Source organism: Panthera uncia, chromosome D2 (genome assembly GCF_023721935.1).
Source record: "Panthera uncia isolate 11264 chromosome D2, Puncia_PCG_1.0, whole genome shotgun sequence".
Classification (NCBI taxonomy): Eukaryota; Metazoa; Chordata; class Mammalia; order Carnivora; family Felidae; genus Panthera; species Panthera uncia.
The window spans coordinates 48,140,778-48,166,793 of NC_064818.1; the positions used below are offsets into that span (position 1 = coordinate 48,140,778).

The window sequence follows — 26,016 nt, forward strand, 5'->3', positions numbered from 1 at the left end:
GTACAGGGTCCTGCGCTCAAGAGCCTGTGCTGGGTTCAATGCTCAGCTGTAGCAAACCCGAAAGTCTTAATAACTTTATCTTTGAACTTGTGTCCTCTAAGTGCTGTCCTGGGCTGAGGGAGCATGGGTGATCGGGGAGATACGTGGATATGGGCAGAGCCCTGTTTGCATATGTCTTCAGAAATCTCAGGAGCACAGGGTGCTGGTGGACCGTGTGGGGCTGGGATTCAGGGAGGACAAAGAGCTCGTCCTGTGGACAGCGGATGAGGTGTGTGTGTGTGGGTTGGGGGGGTGCTCAGCCGCAGAGGCCCTGCTTTTTGTTAGAACCAGCATCGTTGGGCCCTGGTGACACAGGAGAGGAAAAGTGAGTGACTTTCCTTCCTGTCTCTTTCACCTCCTTCCTGAGGTGGAGAGTGTTGGTAGAATGTGCTGTGGTGGCAAGGAGTGAAAGTGAAACAGTTTGTTGTATGACATGTTCACGCCATTAAAGTGCACCTGCAAGTTACAGAAGTTTTACTGATTCTGCATATGAATTAAATACTCTTATGCTTGCATTTAAAACTGGCATAGGACAATAGAAAGATGAATGGTAAAGTTCATACCAACAATTAAACATTCTAGTTTTTCTTTACCTAGAAGGACATTAAACATCAAATGAAAACACAGGGGAAAAAAGGAAGACAGAGAAAGGAAGAAGCTTCACAACATTTAACTGCATGTTTCCCTTGCCTCATTCTGCACTGGGTTGGGAGGGCCACGGGCAGGTGGAAAGGGCAGGTGGGAGGATGTGGGGGAGAAGGGAATGGTGGGAGAGGAGGCTGTGAGAAGGGCCGGTGTGGTCTGGGGAGACGGTGGCCGTCCACCAGATCATGGTCACTGTAGGGAAGTAGGGCAGGGTGACAGGGGACCACTCAAGTGTGCTATTCAGTGTTCTCTTAGGGGCAGCCTGGGAGTGGGGGCGCAGGGCAGAAAGGGAGCAGCCCCTAGGCTGATGTCAAGCAGACAGTTTTATGCATTGGGTCTCCATGTAACGTTTCACTTGAACAAGGCTCTGAGGCCAAGACGTATTTGGAGAACCATGGAGTAGGCAGTCCCAGTTCAGGGCTGGCTTTCTGCCTTGCCAGCCTTATGTCCCAGAGCCATCTGGAGGTGGGGGACACTCCCTCCCCACCTGGGTCTGTGGGAGCTGCGGTTAGGGGGAGTGATTGATTTCATTGCCTCTGGTTGTTGTTCACCATCATGCCCCACTCCCAGCCAAGAGGTGATCTTGGCCCCTCGTGGGGTCTGCCTGCAAAGAAGGTCCAGCGTCTCTCCTCATCAGCCCTGTTCTGCACCCCCAGTTGGAAGATGATGGCCTATCTGGCGTCTGGGGAGCTCTGCCTTCCACTTGAAAGCGTGGATGATTAAAGCCTAGGCTGGTGGTGATGGAAGCGGTTCCATTAGCTCTGGGGCCAAGTGGAACACGGCTGCCTCCCTTGTGCACTTGCTTCAGGTCCTCTGCAGCGGTCCCGGGCAGGCTGGAGTGTAGGGGGGAGGAACCAATCACACACACACACACACACACACACACACACACACACACACGACCTCCTCTGGGAGATCAGCAAGGTGGGGCTGGGCAGATTGGTTAGGGACGTGCGAATGAAGAGAAATCAGCCTTCCTATGAGATGATGCAGGACTGGGCTATCTCAGTGTGTTATTTAATCCTCACAGGGGTTCTCATAACTATTATCATAGCAACTGCTGTTTCCAGAGCACTGACTCTGCGTCAGAGCTTTTCACCGTTATATCTCGGATCTTCACGTGAGTTTAACTGGCCAAGAGACAGGGGCACAGCCATGTCATGCACTCGGGCTCTGGAGCCAGACTTTCTGCGGTTCCTGAGTGCTCTCTGGGATCCCAAGCCGTCCTCCTCTGTTGCCTCACTCACTGTGCCTCCCCCAAACACCTGCCAGATAGACGCCTTGAAGCAAATCCTTGTCTCGGCATCTGCCTTTGTGGGAATTGAAACTCAGATACCTTCTGATATACACAGAGAAGGTCCCCTCCGGAGTCCTCAGCAGAGCTGGGCCAGACCCCAGACCCCGGAGTCTGGCATCCACTTACCTGCAGCCCCAGTGATGTTGTCAGGACAGAGTTGACAAATGGTTCTTTCAGTGACTTGGCCCATTTCAGGACCACCAGTAGATGCCAGGAGCATTCATTAGGGAGAAATGGGGATTTTTGAGAATGATTCCTGAGAAATGTGGATACTCAGATGCCTTAAAAAATGAGTCCTGGGAGTCCAGAACGTCTGTGGTGTGACAAGCCCAGGGACGGCATGTGTTGGAGCTGGGAGGTAGGCAGTATGGATGCATAGCTCACAGGACGAGTAGGCACTTGGGGTTAAGAGGCAGAGCCAGGGCAGGGCCAGGCCCTTAACTCCTTTGCCCCCTGCTGTTCAGGTTGACTCAGCGGACCTTGGGGGTGATGGTTCTCAGGGACAGGCATTACTCAAGGACATGGCGAGTCTTGCCAAGGCTGCAGAACGGGAGGCCCAGCTTGGGGATCTCCAGACTCCCAGATTTTTTGAAGAGGTTTTTTGGGAAAGTCACCAGTGACCTGGCCTAAACAAGCAAGGGGAAAGAGAGAAACAATGAGTCAGAGGCTAGCAACTTCCACTGGGCTCTAGACCGATTCCAAGAACAAAAATTTTTTTTAAAGCACAGAAATTTTTAAAAATTGTTGAAACACATGGCAATTTAAAATAATGTCTTTATTGAGCTATAATTCACATACCATAGAATTCACCCTCTGAAGGGTGTATAGACTTAGTGGTTTTTAGTATATTTACAGAGTTGTACAACCACCAACACTATCTAATTTCAGAACATTTTGATCACCCCCAAATTAAGTACCAAACCAAATTATCAGCACACCCCATTCCTTCCCCAGTCCCCAGCCCCTGCCAAGCACTAATCTACTTTCTGTCTCTAAAGATTGTCTATCTGGACATTCATGTTAAAGGAAACATACAGTATATAGTCTTTTGTGATTGGCTTTTTTTTTTTTTTTTTTACTTAGCATGTTTTCAAGAGCCATATATATTGTAGCATGTGTCAGTACTTTATTCTTTAAAAAATTTTTTTAATGTTTATTTGGTTTTTAGAAAGAGAGAGAGAGAGAAAGAGAGAGAGAGAGAGAGAGAGAGAGAGTGGAGGAGGGGCAGACAGAGAGGGAGACACAGAATCTGAAGCAAGCTCCAGACTCCAAGCCCTCAGCACAGAGCTTGATGTGGGGCCTGAACTCACAAGCCATGAGATCATGATCTAAGCTGAAGTTGGATGCTTCACCGACTGAACCACCCAGGCACTTGAGTACTTCATTCTTTTTTATGGCCAAATAATATTCCATTGTATGGATACACCAGATTTGTTTATCCGTTTATCAGTTGAAGGACACTGGGGTAGTTTCCACTTTGGGGTTACTATGAATAATACAGCCAGTGAACATCTCTGTACCTTTTTGTGTGTAATGTATTTCAGTTCTTTTGGGTAGATACTAAGGAGTGGAATTGCTGGGTCCTACAGTAGGTGTATTAACTTTTTGAGGTACTGCCAGAATGCTTCCCAAAGCAGCTGAACCATTGTATGAGGGTTGTGATCTTTCCACATTTTTGTTAACATTTGTTGTTATTTGACTTTTTGATTCTAGCCATCATGGCAGGTATGAAGATGTATCTTAGCATGGTTTTGACTTATTTCCCTGATGATTAATGATGTCAAGCATCCTTTCATGTGTTTATTATTCATTTGTATGGATTCTTTGGAGAAATGTCTATTCAGATCCTTTGCCTATTTAATAATTAGGTTTGTCCTTTTATTATTGTCAGATTTCTTTATATAGTCCAGATTCCTGTCCCTTATCTGATATATGATTTACAACATTTATTCCATCCTTCTCTTTTCACTTTCTTGATGGTGTCTTTTGAAGCCCCAAAGATTATAATTTTGAGGAAATTCTATTCATCTATTTTTTTTTTTGTCACTTGGCTTTAGATGTCATATCTAAAAAAACATTGCCTAATTCAAGGTAATGAACACTTACTCCTGTGGGCTTTTTCCCAAGAGTTTTATAGTTTTAGCCCTTACATTTAGGTCTATAATCCATTTGAGTTAAATTTGTACATGGGGTGAGGTAGAGATCTAGGTTCATTCTTTTGTATGTAGATACACAGTTATACATGTTTTTAATATTTGTTGAAAAGATTACTCTTTCTTCATTGAATGGTCCTGGCACCCTTGTAGAAAATCAATTGACTATAAACGTATGTGCTTACTTCTGGCCTCTCAATTTCACTCCATTGCTTTATATGTCTGTCATTAGCCAGTACCACACTCTCTTGATTATTGGGGTTTTGTAGTAAGTTTTGGAATCAGGAAGTTGTGAGTCTTCCAATTTTATTCTTTTTTCTAAAGTTTTGTGTTTTTGTTTTTTTTCTCTTCTGGGTTCCTTGAATTGCTGTATAAATTTTAAGACTAATTCTGCAAAAAAGCAAAAGCAAAACAAAAACAAAATCTGGGATTAATCTGGGATTAATCTGTAGATTAATTTGAGAAATATTGCCATCTTAGCAATATTGAGTCTACCAATCCATGAACATGGGATGTCTTTCCATTTATTTAGATCCTTTTTAATGCCTTGAAGCAATGTTTTATAGTTTTCAGTGAACAAGTCTTGCACATATTTTATTAAAATTTTTCCTATTTTATTCTTTCCAATGCTATTGTAAATGGAATTTTTCTTAACTTCATTTTCAAATTGTTCATTGCAAGTATATAGAAATACAAAGGATTTTTGTCTACTGATTTTCTATCCTGAAAACTTGCTGAACTCATGTATCAGTTTTAATAGCTTTCTTATGGATTCCTTAAGGTTTTTTTTATAGATTATATTACCTATAAATAGAAATCATTTTACTTCTGCCTTTCCAATCTATATGGCTTTTTTTTTCTCATCTAATTGTCCTGGCTCAAACCTCCAGTACAATATCAAATAGAAGTAGTGAAAGCAAACACCCTTGTTTTGTTCCTTAGTCGGAAAACACAAGTCTTTCACCATTAAGTATGATGTGGGCTTTTCATGAATGCCCTTCAGAAACTTGAAGAAGTTCTCTCCTATTCCTAGTCTACTGGTTGTTTGTCACATGAAAATGTGTTGTATTTTATCAAATGCTTGTTCTACATCTATTGAGATAATCATGTGGATTTTCCCCTTTTATTCTAGTTAATATGGTGTTTTAGGTTGCTTCACTTTTCAGTGTTACACCAACCTTACATTCCTGGATAAATCTCACTTGCTCATGTATATAATCCTTTTTTCTATATGTTGCTGGATTTGATTTGTTAGTATATTTGTGTCTATATTTATAAGGGATATTGGTCTATTATAGTGTTCTTTTATTGTGGTATCTTCATCAAGTCTTGCAATCATGGAATGGTCTCATGGAAGGAGATGGGAAGTTTTCCCTCCTATTCTATTTTTTCTAAGAGTATGTGAACGATTGGTGGTAATTCATTTTAAAATATTTCGTATACCAGAGCGGCTGCACCAGTTTGCATTCCCACCAACAGTGCAAGAGGGTTCCCGTTTCTCCATATCCTCGCCAGCATCTTTAGTTTCCTGAGTTGTTCATTTTAGCCATTCTGACTGGTGTGAGGTGGTATTTCAGTGTGGTTTTGATTTGTATTTCCATGGTGATGAATGACATTGAGCATCTTTTCATGTGGAAAAAAATTTTTTGGTATAATTCACCAGTGAAGTTCTCTGGGCCTTGGCTTTTCTTTGTGGGTAATAATTGGGATAATAATCAACTTATTTGTTAGAGGTCTACTCAGACATTCTGTTTATTCTTGACTCCATTTCAGTAGTCTTTGTCTCTACAGGAATGTGTTTATGTCATCTAGGCATATAATTTGTTGACATATAATTATTCATATTATTCCTCTTGAACCCTTATATTTCTGTAAGGTTAGTAATAATGTTCCCTATTTCATTGCTTATTTTGTTAATTTTACTCAGGATGACAACCAGGCCTGAAACTTGCCACCCCACCCCTTACCCCCACCCCTCACCCCCACCCATCCTCACACAGAGCCTGAGGTGGAGTTTCACCTCCCTACTGGGGCCAGGCTGAGTGTCAGTCTGAAAAGCTTTCTCCTCCCAGCAGTGACACCATCTCATAGTATGGAAAATATAGAAAGCCAGGGGGTCCTCTCACATCCTGGGCTGGATAGCACCATTATGTCTTCTAGCCCTCATGGGGCCCTGGGAGGTGGGCACGATCCCAAAGTGGAGAATGGGTATCCTGCCCCAGTGCTTTCCTGTCTTTGGGGTGAATGACCATGAGTCTCTGGCAAGGCCCGGCTCTTGCTGGGCAGTCCCTTCCCTGCGTGTCCACCCCCACCTGGCCCTTCTGGGACCAATCTGGCCCATGGCCAAAGGCCCTCTCTGCAGCATGTCCTCTCCTACCAGGACCCTGCAGAACGCACTCCCTAAGGGCATTCCCCCTCCCTGCATTCTAGCACTAAAAATATGCCTTAGCCCATGTCAGGTGCTGCCTACACAGAGAAGAAGCTTCCCAAGGGCAGAACCCCAGCAGCAGACCTGGAGACCCTCACAGGGAGGAAGGTGAGGCCACCAGAGGAAGTCATTAGATCCACTGTGGCGCTGTGTCACCGCCTCTCCTCGCATGGAACCCAGGCCCAGGCAGAAGGAAGCAAGGGGCATCTCAGCACAAGTCTGACAGCCCTGCTGCCTTCAGAAAACAGGCTCCATTCCATCTTCATGTATTTATAATAGCCCTCCCTTGTTTTTTGTCAAGCGGTGTTCTCTGTTTATCAATAAAATCAATGATCCAAATCCTACACAAGGGGCTGATGTGAAATCTCTGCTGGGAAACTCCTCCTTCTAAAGCCCTCCCTCTTTGAAAGGCTCTTTCTGAAAGGAGGTAATGGTCTGGCTGTGCACAAGACATGGGAGGCACAAAGGGCCATGGCTCTGCAGCCTAGCCAGAGGCCCTCTTGCTTGTCTGCACCCTGTACACCACGGCTGTCCGACCCAAAGGGATGTGATGCTCTGAATACAGAGCATCAGCAAGATGACAGCTCAGTGGCCCAGGAGGGACAGGCTGGTTCTGGACCCACGGCCCTGCTGCCACCCTCAACACCATGTCTCCACTTCAGCTTGGAGCTATAAGCCGGGCTGGCCATGGAGAATGTCCACATTGGGCCAGGCGGCCTGGAGGTTAGTCTAAGGAGTGTTGAGCACTGAGCACTGTTGCTGGGCGAGCCCTCTGGAGTGTCTATGAGAGGCATTTAGTGGACACTGGCAGGTTTTCTAGGCCAGGGGCCTCTGAGCATGCAGCCCTGGGAGCTGGGCTCTTCAGCTACAGGGCACAACCTTTTTGTGGTGGTCAGTTGTCTCTAGTTTTTCTGCCACCAATTAATATTTATCCAGTGTCAGCTATGTGCCAAGCACTGGGCTGGGCATTTAAAATCCTGCAAGGATTTTATTGCTTTTATTTTTACTTTATTATTTATTTTATTTTATTTTATTTTATTTTAGAGAGAGAGTATGCAAGCAGGAAAGAGGGGCAGAGAGGGAGAGAATCTTTTTTTATTCTAAGTTTATGTATCTATTTTGAAAGAGACAGAGAGAGGGAAGGGGGAAGGGCAGAGAGACAGAATCCCAAGCAGGTTCTGCACTGTCAGTCCAGAGCCCGTCATGGGACTCGAACTCATGAACTGTGAGATCATGACCTGAGCTGAAATCAAGGGCCAAGTGCTCAACTGACTGAGCCACCCAGGTGCCACCCCATGGTAAGTGCTTTTAAATCATTATTTCACAGGGAGGGAACTGGGGCTTACAGGGGGTAGGTAGCGTGCCCCAGGCCATAGCTGGTTGAGTTTCTGAGTCAGGCATACACCTCAGCCCACTGAATTTCACAGCCCATGTTGCCTCTCCTCATAGTAGCACAGACCTCGGGGTGGGTTTCCTAAGCCCATGGCTGCTGACCTTACAGACTGTAGAAGCTCTGGCTGAGGCATCAGTGTGGTCCTGCTCTCCAGGAGGAGCCCTGCCTGGGAGCATAGGAGGAGTGGATCCTTTCTGGGCACAGTGACCCCAGGGCCACACTTCATCTTTGGGTTTTATACTAGTCAGGGTTCTCCAGAGAAACAGAATCAATAGGATATTCTCTCTCTCTCTCTCTCTCTCTCTCTCTCTCTCTCTGCCTCTCTCTCTCTCTGACATAAGAAATTGGCTCACATGATTATGGAGGCTGAGAAGTCCCAAGATCCACAGTTGGTAAGCTGGAGATCCAGGAAAGCTGATGGTATAAGTTCTAGTCTGAAGGCCAACTCAGTATTTCAGTTTGAGTCTGAAGGACAGAAAAGACCAATGTCCCAGCTCCTCCAGTCGGGCAGGAGGAGTTGCCCTCTGCTCCGCGTACTGTCAGGCTTTTGTTGAATGCAGGCCTTCAACTGACTGGATGAGGCTCACCCACATTAGGGAAGAAAATCTGCTTTCCTCAGTCTACAGATTCAAATGTTAATGTCATCCAAAAAACCCCCCATAGAACCACTCAGAATACTGTTTGACCAATTATCCGGGCACCTAGTCAAGGTGACACATAAAATTAACTATCACAGGCTCTTAGACTCTAGGCCCAGGAGTCCCAAGTGTGTCCCAGCTTCCATTCACACACCTGGTCTGGGACAAGCTTAGGCTGTGTGGCCTGGATGCAGATGACACCACTTAGCAGTGTGTCCCCTGGGCATGCCCTTCACACTCTGAGCCTCCTTCATCTTCTGCACATAGGTGTACTGCCCATAGCCAGTGACCCATGTAGTATACAGACTAGGGCACTGGGGCTCAGAGAGGGCCTGCTGCCAGTCAGAAGCATTGCTGGGATCTGAACCCAGGCTATCTGGCTCCCAGTCCCAGACCACCCTGCCACCTGCCTCCTGCTGGGGGGTTGTGCCGCTTCCCCTGCTCCTGCTGACTGGTAGCTCTTTCTGAAGCTGAGTGGCCTGTCAGCCCAGGGTCCCTGGAGCAATCTTGGATGTGCATGCAGTATGGTGTTGAGGCAGAGTGGGGGGCTTTAAGGGTGATGAGGAAGACCTTCTCCTTCCAAGAGAGGACCACATCTCTCCAGGAACCCCAAGGGGCTGGCCTTGGGGAAGGCATGTCCAGGAAAGGCAGAAGGATGCTGGATGACCTTGAAAGGGGCAAAACTCCCCATGCCCTGGTGAGATGGCCCTCACATGGAGACCCCTAGACTTGGCATAAGATTCCAGACAGAATGGTCTTCACATGCAGTTTAAAAGTGGCTTCTTCCAAAAATCAATACAGGCTCTTATAATATTGAAATACATGCTGAGATTTGTGGAACTCAGTCCAAAGTCATCGTGTGTGTGTGTGTGTGTGTGTGTGTGTGTGTGTGTGTGAAGGAGGGGGATGGTGCAGGGAAGGTGCTAGTAAGCTTGGAGAGAGGTTATAGTCTTAAAAGCCCTTGATAAGCCTTCCAGCCCACAGGATGGCCTATGATGTCCTCAAGGGTAGATTCTGATTTCTGCTCATTCTGGAGACAGGGTCTCTGTAGGCCAAGGATGAAGAGATAGAGGCTTCTGGGATCAGGAAGGAACATCCCTAGAAGGGAAAGTCCTGGCCTTGGGCCGCTCACAGTGAGGCCCCACCTCACACAGAATTCATGCTCTCCAGGCTTCAGGGTTCAGCACACCCACCCCCATCCCTCAGATGAGGCCCTGAGGGAAAGGAGCAGAATCCCACCAGGCCCCCGACGCCAAGACCAGCCAGGCTCTGCTCTGGTCACTGCCCCACAGGGGACCCCAGGAGTCAGCCCTTCTTTCTCCATTTCTGCCATGTGTAAGCCTCACGGTAGTTCTGTCACCACTGGTTGTAAATCAACTCTGTTTCTTACCTAGTGTCATTCTCAGCAACGATAGACTTCATTCAAACCATACATTCAATTACTTGGGTTCGTTTCCCCCTCCACCCACAGTCTCCCCGAAGGTGATCTGGGCAATTCCTGGCTTGGAGAGTTAAGGCACGCTTAATCACTGGGTTGCCCCTAGGCTGTTGAGGCGGCTCCACCCAAAACAGGGTCCAGCTGTTCTCCAGGAGCCAAGCTGGATTGGGATGATCTTGAACACACCCCCACAACCTTCAGGAAAATGCCTTTTTCTTCATAAATCTGGGTCACACGCTCTGACTTATTTGGCCTCACAGGAGTGAGGGTTCAATGCATTCGAGCAGGCTACACTTTCTCCCTTTGGTTCACTCTCTAGAAATGGCCCTCTTTGTCTCCAGTGACACTTGGTGTCTTCAAGTCCATGCTGTCTGCAGATGAACACGGCCACAATTAGTATTTATGTGGCAGGGTTCCCTCGTCTTCTCGCCTCCTATGCTCCAGTGTGAAGTTCGTAAGCAACATGTGGCTGGATTTTGCTTCTGTGTCCAATCTGACAGTCGCTGTTCAGTACACTTGTGGTTGTTGTTTTCATTGATCTATGAGAATTTATTTCCATCACTTAATTTTTGTCCTGAATTTTTCTAGACCTCTATTTTCCCTCTGCTCTCCTAACATCTACTTGAGAGACTGAGTTTTCTGTATTTCCTTTTCCTCTTCCTGATATTTGGAAGTTGTGGTAGGCTGACAACTGGTTCCCCCAAAGATGTGATTAAATTAACAGTCTCGAGAGGAGGAGCTTATCCTGGGTTATCCAGGTGGGTCTTAAATGCAATCACATGTACCCTTATGTCAGAGAGGCAGAGGGGATTTTGACAAAGACTTGCGGAAGAAAAAGCTTTGTGAAGACAGAGGCAGACATTGCAGTGCTGAGACACAAGCTCTCGCAGCTACCAGAAGCTGAGAGAAGCAGGGAAGGATTCTCCCCTAAAGCCTTAGGAGGGAGCATGGCCCTGCCTTCTTGACACCTTGGTTTCTGTCTTCTGGCCTCTGGGCCAATAACATTTCCGTTGTTGTAATTCACCACATCTGTGGTAACTTGTAATAGCCGCCACAGGAAACGAATGCAGAAGTCATATTTTCTTTTACTTTAATAAATTGCCCTGAAAGTTTTAACCCGTGTACTAGAACATGCAGACTAGTTCTGGACACAGTCAACCTCTCTGCCCCACTCCTTAAATATGCACTGGATTTTGTTCTTAATATATCAGCCTTGTCGTGTTTGTACGGCCACAAATTAATCATTATTGTTTTTCTTTGAACTGTCAATGCTTTATTGGATCTCCCCACAGATTTACCAACTTGTTTGCTCACCATTGTTTCCTTAACATTTTTTATTGTAATAGGATATTTTATTGTAATAGAATATATAGAATATATTTAAGTTTAATGGCTTAAAAATTTTAGCCATTTTTAAGTGTACAGTTTCATGGCATTAAATACACTCACAATGTTGTGCAAACCTCACCACTATTTATTTCCAAAACTTTTTCATCATCCCAAACAGAAACTCTATGGCAACTAAGCAATAACTCTCCATGCCCCACCTCCAACTTTCAATAAACTCGAATCTTCTTTCTCTCCATAAATTTGCCTATTTTAGATATCTCATATAATGGAATCATACCATATTGGCCCTTGTATGTCTGGCTTATTTCACTTAGCATAATATTTTCAAGGTTAATCCATGTAATAGCATGTACCAGAACTTCATTCCTTTGTAAGGCTGAATACTATTCCATTGTGTGTACTCACCACATTTTATTTATCCATTCATCTGTTCATAAACATGTGGGTTGTTTCCACTTTTGATTCTTGCAAATAATGCTGCTATGAACATTGACATATAAGTATTTGAGTCCGTTTTCTATTCTTTTGAGTATATATTTAGGAATGGAATTGCTGGGTCATATGGTAATTCTTCCTCCAGACGTTGTACCATTTTACATTCCCACAGGCAATGTAAGCGGATTCCAGTTTCTCCATACCCTTGCCAACAGTTACTTTCCATTTTTGGTTTATTTGCTTTTAATTATAGCTATCCTAGTAGGTGTGAGGTGGTAACTAATTGAAGTTTCTTTTTTTTGTTCATTTCCCTAATGATTACTGGTGCTGGGCATCTTTTCATGTGCTTATTCGCATCTGTATATCTTCTTCAGAGAACTATCTGTTCAAGTCCTTTGCTCATTTTTACATTGGTTGTTTTGTCTTTTTGTTGTTGAGTTTTAGACGTTCTTTGTATATTCTGGATATTAAACTCTTATCAGATATATGATTTGCAAATATTTTCTCCCATTCTGTAGGCTGTCTTTTCACTTTCCTGCTAATGTCCTTTGATGCACAAAACATTTAAATTTGATAAAGTCAGAGTTATCTGTTTTTGTTATTGGTGGTGGTGCTCAGGTTTTTGATGTCATAACTAAGAATCCATTGCCATACCTAAGTTAATGAAGATTTACCTATATACTTTCCTGTAGTCTCATGGTTTAAGCTCTTATATTTAGGTTGTTGATTCATTTTGAGTTAATTTTTTGCATATAGTGTGAGGTAAGGGTCCAGTTTCATTCTTTTGCACATATATATCCAGTTGTCCCAGCACATTTGTCGAAGAGACTTCTTTCCCCATTGAATGGGCTTAGCACCTCTGCTAAAAATCAGTTGACCATAGACTGTACTCTTAATTTTATTCCACTTGTTTGTATGTCTATCCTGATACTAGCTCCATACTGTTTTGATTGTTATAGCTTTGCAATGAGTTTTGCTATAAGTGTGAGTCTTCGACATTTTTTTCTTTTTCAACATTGCTTTGGCTATTCAGGGCCTCTTGAAATTCCATCTGAGTTTGGGTATCTGCTCTTCCATTTCTGCAAACAAGCCTTTTGGAATTTTAATAGGGTTGTGTTGCATCTGGGTAGTGTTTGGGTAGTATTGACATCTTAACAATATTAAGTCTTCCTGCCCAAGAACATGAAGTATTTTTTCACTTATTTAGGTCTTTAATTTTTTCAACAATGTTTTAGAGTTTTCAGGGAACAAGGCTTGTATATCCTTTGTTAAATTTATTCTTAAATAATTTATCCTTTTTGATGCTATTATAAATTGAATGTTTTCTTAATCTCATTTTCCAATTGTTCATTGCAAGAATATACAAATATAACTGATTTCTGTTTATTGATCTTGTATCCTGCAACCTTGCTGAACTCATGTGTCAGTTTTAGTACTTTTCTTGTGGATCCCTTAGGATTTTCTACACATAAGATCATGCCATCTGTAAATAGAGATAGTTTTACTTCTTCCCTTCCAATTTAGATGTCCTTGTTTCTTTTTCTTGCCTAATAACTTTGGCTAGAACCTCCAGTACAGTGTTGAATGGCAGTGGTAAAAGTGGGCATCCTTGTCTGATTCCTGATTTTAGGAGGAAAGCTTCCAGTCTTTCACCATTGGCTATATTACCTGTGGGTTTTTCATAAATGCCCTTTATCATGTTGAAGAAGCTCCTTTCTATTCCTAGTTTTCTGAGTGTTTCTATTGATAAAGAGTAATGAATTTTGTCAAATGCCTTTTCTGTGTTAATTGAGATGACCATGTTGGGTATTTCCCCCTTCATTCTACTAATAGGCTTTATTATGTTGATTGATTTATTATATTGAGCTATCTTTGCATTCCTGGCATAAATCTCACTTGTCATGATATATAATCCTTTTAATATGCTGCTCAAATTGGTCGGCTGATATTTTATTGAGGATTTTTTTAATGTTTATTTATTTTTGAGAAACAGAGAGAGCATGATTGAGGAACTTGAGCCGAAGTCAGATGCTTAACCGACTGAGCCAGCCAGGTGCCCCTTATTGAGGAGTTTTATATCTATATTCATAGAGAATATTGGCCTGTAATTTCTTTTCTCATGATGTCTTTATCTGACTTTGGTATTAGGGTAATGCTAGCCTCATAGAAAGAGTTAGCATGCATATCTCCTCTTCTGTGTTTTTGAAGAGTCTGAGAAGAACTAATGTTAATTCCTCTCTAAATATTTGGTGGAATTTAGCATTGGAGTCATCACTTCCTGGAATTTGCCTATTCTCTAGGTCTCAATTCCTACTCTCTGCCTCTCATGGGCCCAAGCCCTTGACCTCTTTCTTCTGAGGACCTTTAAAACTAGAAGCAGGCTGACATGTTCACCAAAGTGCCAATTTACTGAAAACCAATTTGCCAAAAGTCAATTTCTCAAAAAATCAATTTGATGAAGACAGAACTTGTCAGATGACCAATTTACAAAATTTGCCAAACTGAGGAACATTTGTTTCTCTGATGATAATAAAGTATGCAGCTATTGGGTGATATAGTTTTATAGTTTTGTGATGTTTTAACTGGATGGTTGTTGTTTTATTTCATGACAGCCCTTCAAGAAAGGTTCATGTAGTTGGATGCTAACATCACACAATGCAGTCTCTTTGTGAGTATATTCAAGCCTCAGTCCTTCCCCAAGCCACCCCCCTGCCTCCCTCTTGATCAGTGCAATATCAGGTAAGGGAATGGGGCTCTCTCTCTTCATATATATCCCTGGAAATGTCCCTCACTTTCTCAAAAGCTCAGCCATGTATTTAAATGTTGCTTGTTATATTTTTCCCAGTTTTTCTAAGGCATGTCTGTGTGTGTGTGTGTGTGTGTGTGTGTGTGTGTGTGTGTGTAGAGGATTTCCAGGATCTCCAAGACATAGCATTGCTGAAATGGAGCCTGCTGTGCCCTTTATACAGATCAGGAAGCACAGGTCTACAGCACGAAACCCAACTGATGACTGCAATGCAGCACCCGGGGTCAGAATTGGGATCTGAACTTGGATCTACCTCCTGCCGCCTCCTGAGCTGATGGCAAAGGGTCTTCCTTTGAATACTTGAGTCCTCCTCCTGGTTCACAAAGTAGCTTTGAAGAGGAGGGGATGTGAGTTCTCTAGGTGTTGACTCTACCCATTGCCAGGACCCTGGACATCTAAAACATACACTTCAGTGAATTCACACAGCAGGTGCAACACCACACTATAGACAATGTAACTGAGGCTCCAAGGGGCAAAATGGCTCCCTAACTTCCCCTAGTTGGCAAACAGCAGAGCTGGAACACTTATCCATTCCCCTGACTCCTAGTCTGGTGGCCTCCAGAGTGATGTGTCTTTCCATGTCTCAGACTCTGGCATAAGATGGCCCATGAGGCAGAAGGCAGGGGGTGCCCAGGCCTGAAGAGCAACAGCTGTTGGCAGAGACATCTCCATCACTAAGGGTATGAGCAGTGGAGGTACCACCTACAGGCCTGAGGAAAGGGAGGCTGGGAACCTATATGGGAAATCTGAAAGCAGGTCAGGAAGCCGCCTCCAAGTCTGGATTCCCACCATGGGTATCTGGGCAGATTGGCACAACGTCGGGCTCTCTCTTGGCCTCAGTCTCCTGGCATATAAAATAGGATCATATTGCCTGCTCTGTGTCTTAAATATAGACTTTCCTGGGTCTGGTTTCCCCAGGAGCTGAGAAGGTGTTAGTGCAGACATTGTGAATGTGCAGGTAGCAGAGGTAGGTGCAGTAACTACCAGGGACCCCCTAGAATTATGGGGCGTCAGAGCTCAAAGTGTCAGAATAGCTTCAACCTTGTTGTCCACTCGGGTAGCTTGGTGTGGCTTCCTGGAGCCACAGTGGGAGGGGGATCTGCAAGTGATTACCAACGCGCTCCACGGGGAAGGTGGGAGTAACGCTGGTGTGAGTGGAAGCTCCACAGACGGAAGCAAAGGGGGTGCCGAAAGGACAGGGCGTTCAGGTTCTGCCACTGGGTCCAGACCTCCCGTCCCCAGCCTCGCATGCTATGGAACCATCCAGGCCCATTCTTGTGCCTCTTCCTCCAAGTACCAGCAGATTCTGCCGTGCTGGCTCCATCCTGGAGTGCAGGTTAATGTGCTGTTACATATTGCATGAGGCAGCCTGCTGATGAAGCACCCGCGATTCTTGCTTACAGGCAACCCCGCCCCTGAACCCGATGCCCAGAGGGTCCCATTAGCTCAGCTGGGCAGGTCGATTGCACCTCAGATGGGCCTAGCTGGGCTGAGGCCGAGCTGCTTCCCTGAACGCTTTGTGCGGGGAGGAACATCTTCCCTCCATCCTGGGCCACAGCTCACGGGCGTGGCCTTGTCTGAGGCCACCTGAGCCACACTATCGGTGAAGCAGAGCACAGCCACTCCCAGCTGGCAGTGCAGAGCCAGATGAATGTGGGACTGGCTCCGAGCTCCATTCTCCGGGAGTGGTGGTCACAGCCCGCCATGACCTCTTCTGACCTGCCTCCCCTGACCTGCTCTTGCCCAGGACTGCACCCACCCCTCTCTACCACCCCTCCAGCCTCCACGTGGCTGCCTCCATCAGTCATTCTTTTAGCCATTGAACCTCACCTCCACCTTGAGAGAGCTCAGATGGCAACGTGTGACAGACTGTCCTCATGACTGGGTGGCACACCGGGCTGATCTTACCTGGTGTGGGAGGGTAGCTGTCACAGGTACATTGGCCTGTAGGGTTTATTCTGTCCAGAACTCTCCAGGTGGCCTACAGAGCAATGCAGGCTCTATCATGCTTCCGATCAACATTTCCCACAGTTATGACTGCCTTGTTCCTAGACCTGTTTCAAGAGAGACAAGGCGGGGTGCTTACTTCCTGGTGGGAAGACATGGGCAGTTCTGGGGGGTCCCTGGCCAGCTCAAGCCCCTCAGGCCTGCTGTCCATACATCTCTTTGGAGCCACCCCCAGGCTGGATGGGCATGGACATCTCTAGGTACACATCCCATGTAGGCCAGAGAGAGGTCTGCGGTGCTGCAGTATGGACCCCATGGGGACACCCAACCCTCCACTAGCAGATGTTTCCCTACAAGCCAGGTCTGGGCTGGCTAACACGGGAAGCCATGGGGCCATTGAACGGGGTTCCTTTTTCTCATGGACGTGCATGCATCTACCCACCCACGGGGAGCCCCTCTGGGCCTAACCCTGCCCAGAGGTGACATGGGTTTGTTAAAAATCTTTGGTCCGCCCAGGGGTGTTCAGTTTGGGAGTTAAGCTCTCCAGCTGGTATTTCTGAGCTGGTATATCAGAGGAAGTGATATTGGCCCTCAAATCACATTGGGGCTCACCTTGTGGCCCAGAAGAGGCAATGGTGTGAGGGGGATGCAGGAAGGAGGTCTGAGGCTCCAGTACCTTCCCTGTGTGGCAGAGATGTGGGGTCCTGCACACGGGGCTGACTGGAGCCCATGGTCTCTACCCCACAGCAAAGTTCTGAAGAGTAGCAGCCTCACCACCATGCACAGGCCCTCTGGCGCCCCGCCTCTCGGCTCAGCCTGGCCCTCGGTGCCAGGGCACAGCTCCCGCACCTGCCCCTGAACCAGAGCTGCTAGCCAGGCCAGTGCAGGGCTTGGGCTTTCTGGACTCTGGGAACCCAGAGACTGGCGGCTGCCCTCCCCCAACCCCACTCTCAGGAAATGAAAGGAGGCCCACTGGGATAACCACCCAGGCTTCTGTCAACATCCTATCCTTGGGGGTGCCCCAGGGGTCTGTGAAAATGGAATGCCAGCCCAGCAACGTGAGGAAGGTACAGGTAGGCATCACTCTCACCAGTCTCCTGATAGGAGCAGTGTCAATAAAAGTGGTGCCATATTGCATTAAACTGAATTATGAAGGGGATCTGGCTTGGGGCAGCAAAGTGCTAGGAGCTGACAGACATGAACCTTCTGGCCCAGGGGGAGGGAACCAAGGACAAAGGGCTCCGGGCCCCACCGGGCCACCACAGTGTCCAGAGGATGGGGTCATGCCACGACCCTCACGTCCTGGCAAGGAGACTGACTCCCAGGGAGGGTGGCCTGCTCAAGCCATATAGCCAGCTGGGCCAGGCCAGGCTGGGGACCTCTGAGTCACGAGCCAGCCATCTCTCTGCTACCTGGTCTGGGCTCCACACCCTGGGAGACTCGTCATCCCATGTGCTTGTGTATCTTACAGGGCTTCAAGGGACTTGGGCAGGCACAGTGGCTCTCTAGCTTTACAGGCCTGGAGTTGTACCCATCACATAAGGGAGAGTGGTTAAGGTCCACAGGCCACAGGTCAGAGAGGATGCAGGCCCAGGCCTGGGCTCTCAGTTATACCCATTCTCGAACACTCATGAGGGACACTGTGGGGCATGGCCACCCAATTGAGGGTTATGCAAAGGAGAAGCAGGACATATTTGGGGCCCAGGTGTCAACCCCCTACTCTGTCACCCCATGTCACCTCCACATAGGAGGGCTCTAAAGCATCCTGGAGGGGCCCAGGGAGGGGCAGGCCCACGTACAGGACCACAGCACAAGCCCTACCAAATCCCATGCTAGACCTGGGGTGGAAAGGAACCTTCTTGTACTCTCCCCCCAACTCTGGAGCCCAGATCTGATGTTCCCACCTCCCGCCTGGCTGCCTCTCCTTCCAGCCCCTCTACTAATCGGGAGAGCTTCCATTAAGGCTGATGACAGGAACTGCCACCCAGGAGACACCCTTTGATCTCAGGGCAGCAGGAAGCAGAGGGGGAGGGGGGAGGGCGGGTTACCCTTCTGACAGCCCACAGCTGGTGTTGACTGGGTCTCTAAGTCTCCTATACCTTGTGCAGGGGGGCAGGCAAGGGGGCAGGAGAGCTGGGCTGTGGTTGGCAGGGAGGGGAAGGCCCCTACCCGGGTGGGGATCTCTGCAGAGGAATGGCATAGCTCCAGGGCCCTCTCGAGGGGGGTGCCCCAGATGGAGCTCGGTGGGCCCCGGTATGTCCTGACCCAGTATGGGTGTGGTCAGCTCCAGGAGAGTGGGGTCTTTCATTTTCTAGAATCCCTCTGGGAACTGTCCCTGCCCTTGCAACAGTTACAACCTTTAGGAGCCAAAAGTAAACAAGCTGTACTGAGGCTCCTTAAAATGCTTTCTGCACCGCATCTCTAGGGGGTCACCGATTTGGGAGCATTAACCTCAGGACTGCCCCCACCAGCAGGACCCTTCAGCTGCCCCACCTCAACTTCTTAAAAAATCTGAGGACCTGACCCCACTCTACCCTTTTGTGCTGAGGCCTGAACACCCTCCTGATGCAGCCTGCAATTAAGGAAGATCCTGATGAAGCTTGAGGACACAGACCCTGAGCTGGCAGGGCACTCCAAGGTGTAACACCCCCTCTCCATAGCTGCAGACCCTGAACAGAGCCTGGCATTCAGCCTGCCCCTCCTTGGCTCAGCCTGGTTTGCCCTTATGGGTGCAGGTTACTAAAGCCCGAGTGCCCAGCCCATGGTCCAGTGGAGCCCCTCCTTCCCAGTGCACCAACGGTCCTTAAATGTTCTCTCACCAAGGCATATGCCTTTGGGGACCCACACTCTACAAAGCTGTCTGAGCTTGAGGACAGCACCTTACCCAGCCAGGCCAGGGCTGGAGGCGAGGAAGCAGTGACCCTCAGCTCCTGGATGGCCCATCCAGAGGCAGGATCCTGGTCAACCCTCTGAGCCTCTCCCTGCCAGTAAGAGCCAGGAGTGGAAGGGGGTGGGGAGGGATGTTGTGAAACACGGCACCCACTGGGTCCTCTGGTTTCCCCAGAATCTTCTTGAGCAGAGCCATCCCCAACCCCCTGACTATGTAGGCCCTACAAAGTACCATGAAAGGCAGTGGGACCAGTGAGGCCTGCAGGGCAGGAGAGGCGCCATTCTAGCATACATGATGGAAGCTGTGTCCAGTGAGGACCCCGCCAGGTACAGTGAAGCAGGCTAGGGGCCCCCAGCTAGCCCCACAACCTCCCAGGAGGAGTGAGGCCCAGCCTCAACGGGCTCTCAGGAGATGCCTTCTCTGAGCCCCTGAGGCATAGGCGCCCACACAGGATGGCCCACCCCTGTTCCAGGTACGTGGCATCCCAGAGCCCAGGGCCTTCCCAAGACTTGGCCATGACCATCACCAATCCAGGTCCAGGGAATTCTGCACATGCGTTGTTGTGGGGACGGGTTAGACAGACAAACCTAATGTCAGAAAGGAAGCAGAGACTGAGAGAAAGGAAAACAGGGACTGGCAGAGAAGAAAACAGAAACAGGGAAATGGGAAGAAGACAAGGCAAAGACTGAAGAAAGACAGACAGAGAGAAGAGTGCAAGGGACCAGAGGGGAGAGAAGCACTGAGGCCCAGGCCAAACTGAGAGAGACAAGGAGCAGGCTGGTAGCTCGCAGAGGATGGGCTGAGGTGGGCACGGCCACAGCCAGTTCCTGGCTGTCAGGGTTGGGCACCTATATGCGCCCAGCATTTCTAAGGGACTTGGGGTCTGTGGTTTGGGGGCTCTCCCACCCCTGCTCTGCTGCTGTGCAGGGTGCTGGAGCTAGCGGGCTCCTAGAGACCAAGGCCAAAGCCCATTTCACAGAGGCAGTTATTGTAGCCAGAGGAGAAGGGGTTCTGGGGCCCCTGAGATTAGGCCTGAGCCAGACCAGACCCACAGACCCTGATTCTACACCCAGGCTCCAAAGCCATAGTTGGGAAGGTAGATGTGAGGCCACGGGACCCAGGCTGCCCTGCTCCAGGGACTGGGCAGCTGAGGGCCCCATGCAGCCGGCACGAGCCAAGAGCACTGCTTTGCAAGGTAGGAATGACCCTCCCACCACTAGCCCCTGCCACTCCCGTTATACAGGACAGGGCCCCCATTTCACGGGCACATGGGTGGGCTGATAGCCTGGGTCAAGAGTGGACAGGAAGGTGTCAAGGGTCAAAGTCATCCTGTGGGAGGCAAGTCTAGTGGGTGCTATGGCTGAGCCTTGCTGCACAACTTGGCCTCATCTGGTGCCTGAAAGAGTCCCCTTCAGGGATGCATCTGGCCTTAGAGCCCATGGTATCCTGGACAATTGTCCCAATTTGCTCTACTGTGGGCAATGCCAGTCCCTGGCTTACACTTCCAGGAAGGAAGTTGCTCAGGCCATTGGTTTGAATTTGGTGCCTGGCCCTTACTGTCGTGACTCTAGGAGGGTCAGTACACCTCGGGTCTTGGTTTTCTCCTCTGCAAAGTAGAGATGGGAATGCCTGGCCTCGTTGGGAGGTGAACACGTGGGTGAACATTAAGAACTCCAGCTGTGTTACACAAGGGTCCCCCAGGCAGGCTGGTCCTTGGGGTTCTGGGCCCAACATGAGCCTGCAGAATGTGAGCCTGAGAGTACCCGCCTGGTATGCTCTGGAGTCGATACCTTGGACTCCAGGAAAAGGGAGGGTCAGCAAAATCGGGGAGCCAAGCCCTTGCTGAGAAACAGAGGAAACCGTCCCAGGAGAAAGTGCCAGGCCATAAACGTAAAAAGGAGAGTCCGGCAAGACAAACTAATGGTCCTTCAGTGGGAGAGGCAGACAGCTGGGATTCACAGGCGGGCTTCCAGATCAATACTTGTGTGCTGATTTGCTGAAGAGGCTTTTATGAAGTTTAAGCAGAGTTCATTGTTAAATACTCTTATGTACAAAGGATGTGGGAGGCCGTATTAATTCCTTTTCTCTTACAGATCAATAATTACATTGCTGATTTGCTTAAAAGGCTCAGGTCGAGGCAGGGGTGAGGGAAGCGGGCCTCACTGCTCCAGAGCACGGTTGAAGGCCCAGGAAGACCACGCTGTGATTGATGAAAATCGTGAGGGTCTGGGAGAGGCTGGGTGACAAAGGGACATATGGCAAGTCGTATGGCCTCCAAGGCAACCAGTTCAGGATGACCCTCAAGGCTGATCCTCCTTCTATCTTCCTCTCTTCTTCTTGAAGACTTCTCCTGGAGTTAAGCTGACAGTGGGTTCTTGGCTTTTTCTAGAGGCATCTGTCTTCATCCCACTCTCAGGGACCCTGTCCTGGCCTCCTCTGCTCTTGGTATGGGCTGAGCTCACAAGAGTTGGGGGAGGAGGCCCTTCCTGGTGAGTCAGAGCAGGGAAGAGGTCTTCCAGGAGAGGAGGGAGGGAATGGACAGGCCCAAAGAGGCCAAGGTTGACAAGAGGCCAGCACAGACACTGTTCTCAAGGTAAACAACCAGGGAGACACCAGGAATCTGTGCCCCAAGCAGGTGTCACATTCAGGCCAGAAAGCAAGCCCACCTTGCAGGGAAAGAAGGCCAGGTGAGGTGGCCATGGGCTTTGATGGTTGGCCTTGATGTTCACTCTTCAATGCCACAAAGCCAGTAGGGTGAGGCTGATAACTCAGTGTGTGTCTTCTAAGGATCGCCTGATCACTGCTGACTGCCAATCCCAGCATTGTCTGGCAAGGTGTTTGCATGCCTGGGTGCTTGGGTGGTCTACACAACAGCCCTGTGAAGTTGGAGGTAAGGAGGCTTGGGGCTACTCTTTCCAGGCTCTGGAATAGGCTTCTAAGCTGGGTGTACTTGAACAGCTTGGAGGTTCAGCTGGAGGATCCTGGTCACCTAATTTTATCCATGCTTAGGAGCTACAATGCACTTTTTTTTTTTAAGGAAGGAAGGAAGGAAGAGAGGGAGGGGGAGAGAGAGAGAAAGAAAGAGAGAGAAGGGAAGGGAAGGGAAGAGAAGGGAAGGGAAGGAAGAAATAAGGAAAGGAAAGGAAAGGAAAGGAAAGGAAAGGAAAGGAAAGGAAAGGAGGAAGGAAGGGAGGAGGAAAGAAAGAAAAGAAAGGAAAGGAAGGAAAAGGAAGAAAGGAATGTAGATAGAAAGGGAAGGGAAGGGAAGGGAAGGGAAGGGAAGGGAAGGGAAAGGAAGGAAGAACTGAGGCAGTGTGGTAAAATCTTCTCTTGTCTGGGTGGTTAAGCACTTTCCTAGTCCAGGCTGGGACTGATATCATCTGTTGATGGCTGTATAGGGAAGCCTTGTCTGAATTCAATGGTGAAGAGTGCTTACAATTGATTAATAATGTCTGCCATGGCCATGTCAGGGGAAGTAGTGGCACATAGGCCATATTTTCAGCTTCACATGACCCACAGAATCTGGCACCGAGAGTACCATAAGGTTTGCAGAATCTCTTAATAAAAGTGGTATCCTCAATGAGGAGGCTCCTAGGGTCTCCTGTCTGACCCTGCATATGTACACAGGTGCACAGATGCTGTTGGGAGGCTATTATGAATTCTATTTCATCTAATAGCCTGGTCAGGAAATGGAAAGGTATATTACAGATCATTAAGTGGGTAAAGGAATTTGACAACCTTTGATCCGAGTCGGGAAAATAGATGGCATGAATTAATTTGCCGGCTTGTGGAGAGAAGAAAAGTCATCCTTCAATAGCAGTGACAGGAAGGGAGTTCACCCCTCGGGGGACTGATTCCAGGGAAGGCATGCAGCAGCTCTCCTGAGCCTCCAGGCTGCCCTCCCCCTATTACCATCAAAGGCACAGACATGACCCTTGCTCTATATAGGCCAGTGTGCTGGCTCCCAGGGAACGTCCCCTGAAGCAGGGGCCAGCCCTCGGGGACAATACGTGCACTAGGCACCCCTGTGTGAATGGCGTGTGTATACGGTGCCTAGGACCCATCACAGTTTGCCAAGACCTCTAGGACAGACTCCGGGGGGGGGGGGCATGTGCCACTTGCTGTCACTGCCTTGATCCTGTGAGGGGGCCAGGGATAGGGTCCCAGGGTGGGACCACCATGGTAGGCTCATGTCCAATCATAGACATTTCCCTTGGATGTCCAGTGGGTATTCAAAAGTCACCTGTCCTGATCTCCCTCCCCAGTAAGCATCCCTCCTTCCCCTGATCCCAGCTGATGCCACCTCCATCCTTCTGGTTTCTTAGGCTATAAGTGCCGTTGTCTCCTTGGGTGCCTCCTTCTCTCATCACCCACATCCCACCTTCTAGCAGATCCCATGGCCTGCACCTTTCACATAAACCTGGAATCTGACCTCCCAGCCCACCCTATCCAAGCCCCTATTGTCTCTTACTCAGTCCCTGCACCAGCCTATACCTGTTCTTCTGTGCCCATCTGCCCGACAGTCTATCTTTTTCCCAGAAGCCACAGTGGTGGGCATAAGTCAGGACCTTGCAGTGGCTACCCATCCTTCCCCATGGCAACTTCTGTGACCTCACTCCGCTCTCCCTCAAGCTCCTGCCACTGACCTGCCACTCATCTCTAATCCACCAGGCCTCCCCCAGCCAGGGACTTGGCTCTGATACCCCACCCCCTCACCCCACACCTGGTACCTCAATGATGTCTGTCCTCAGTGAATGCTGCAGCCCTTTGGGCGGGGTTCATGTTTGTTTTGTCACAGCTGTGGCCGGTGCCCAGAGCCAGGCCTGACACAAGGTGGACCCTCAATCCATATGTGTTGAGTGAGTGACGGAGAAGCCTGAACAGGCTGAGTCGGCACAGTGCTGGGCATGAGCTCATGGGCTGCCGGGAGCTGCCCTCTGAGTACTGTACCCCACTCTCTCCTGGCCTGGAGAAGCCCCCAGTGCAGATGAGAAGCACCATCAAAGCAAGAGCTTCTGGGTGAAGTGCCATTCACAGGCCCAGGGAAAGACATGCCCAGCAGAATCCTTCCCAAAGGATGAGGGGATATTACCTGGGCAGGACATGGGGAAGGCTTTCCAGCCTGACAGAGCAGCAGAGAGCACGGCTGGGAGGCAAGCAGTGTCTGGGTCTGAAAGGACACCACACAGGACGCACAGTGGCTGGGCTCATGACAGCATGCCAGAAGAGGGCTGGTGGGGGTGGGCCTGGGGTATAGGTGGGGGCTAGGCACAGGGATGCCAGCAAAGATTGCATCAAAGAGCCCCAGCATCTCTTGAAATGCAGTGAAGAATTTTAATGGGGGGGGGTGACAGCATCATTTCTGTATTTCATGAGTCAAACTGGTAGGTGTGGGATAGACTGGAGGGGAGACCAAAGTCAGGGAGAACAGTGAGGAGGCAGTGCCACAAGCTAGGCAGAAGTGGGAAACTGAGTCAACAAAAGGAAAGCAGGAGTCGGGGAAGATGTGAGCAATGTTCTGGAGAGATCCCAGCTTCCCTACTTACCAGCTGTGAAGACTCAGACATATCCCTTTATTTTTCCCATCCTCAATTTACTCACCTGTAAATTGGGCTAGCAACGACAATCCTCCAAGGGGAGGCTGAAGTTAGGTATGCAGAGCACCTGTCCAGGGCCCGTGCTTCCTGCAAGCTGACCCATTGCCCCAGTCCCTCCTGGTCCCCCAGAAGGAGCCGAGGGCACATGTCATCTCTGAGCCTTCACCTCCCCTCAATGCTCACGTTCTTTGCCTGCCTGCTGAGAGCTCGGTGAGAGCAGAGCTTTGATGGGTAATGAGACCTTTCTTGAGGAACACCCTGTGTTCAGCTGAAACTCGTCCTTAGTATGCAAGGGCGCTGGATCCATTAGCTTTGAGTGCACCGTCATATTGCTGGAGCGATTGTTCCTCAAATAGAATTACTTTCTACAATTATCCTCAGGCCCCGGGATATGGGCGAGAGGTGCCAGGAGGCCAGAGCCAAATCAAATCAGGGACCTGGCTCTTTGGAATGAGTCTGGCACTGGGGTCCATGTGGCACATATGTAAGTGGGGACCATTGGACTGTGCCATCCCAGTCACTCCCCCAGCCCCAAACCGAGGAAACTAGAGCCCTGGCCGACAGAGGTGGGGCAGGGAAGGGCAAGGACACTGCTGAGTAAGGGAGGAAATGGCAGGCAGGCATGAGAAACACCAGAAAGAAGGACTCTGTTTAAGACAGTCCACTTTCTGTGGGGTACCTGGGTGGCTCAGTTGGTTAAGCGTCCATCTCTTTTTTATTTTTTTTAAGCAAAGTGGTTTTTTTTTCCTAATGTATGTTTATTTTTAGAGAGAGAGAGAGAGAGAGAGAGAGAGAGAGAGACAGAGCACGAACAGGGGAGGGACAGAGAGAGAGAAGGAGACACAGAATCTGAAGCAGGCTCCAGGCTCTGAGCTGTCAGCACAGACCCCAATGCGGGGCTCGAGCCCACGAACCGTGAGACCATGACCTGAGCTGAAGTCGGACGCTTAACCGACTGAG

At 48.6% G+C, this 26,016-nt stretch overlaps 1 long non-coding RNA gene across 1 annotated transcript; it reads right to left on the reverse strand.

Moving 5' to 3' along the window:
- Window positions 1-1,590: 1,590 nt before the first annotated feature.
- On the reverse strand, window positions 1,591-24,140 carry LOC125933371 (uncharacterized). Its single transcript, XR_007460932.1, has 3 exons — window positions 23,954-24,140; window positions 16,531-16,676; window positions 1,591-2,607 (listed from the first exon to the last, which is right to left on the reverse strand). It is a non-coding gene; the product is annotated as an uncharacterized LOC125933371 (long non-coding RNA).
- Window positions 24,141-26,016: the final 1,876 nt, after the last annotated feature.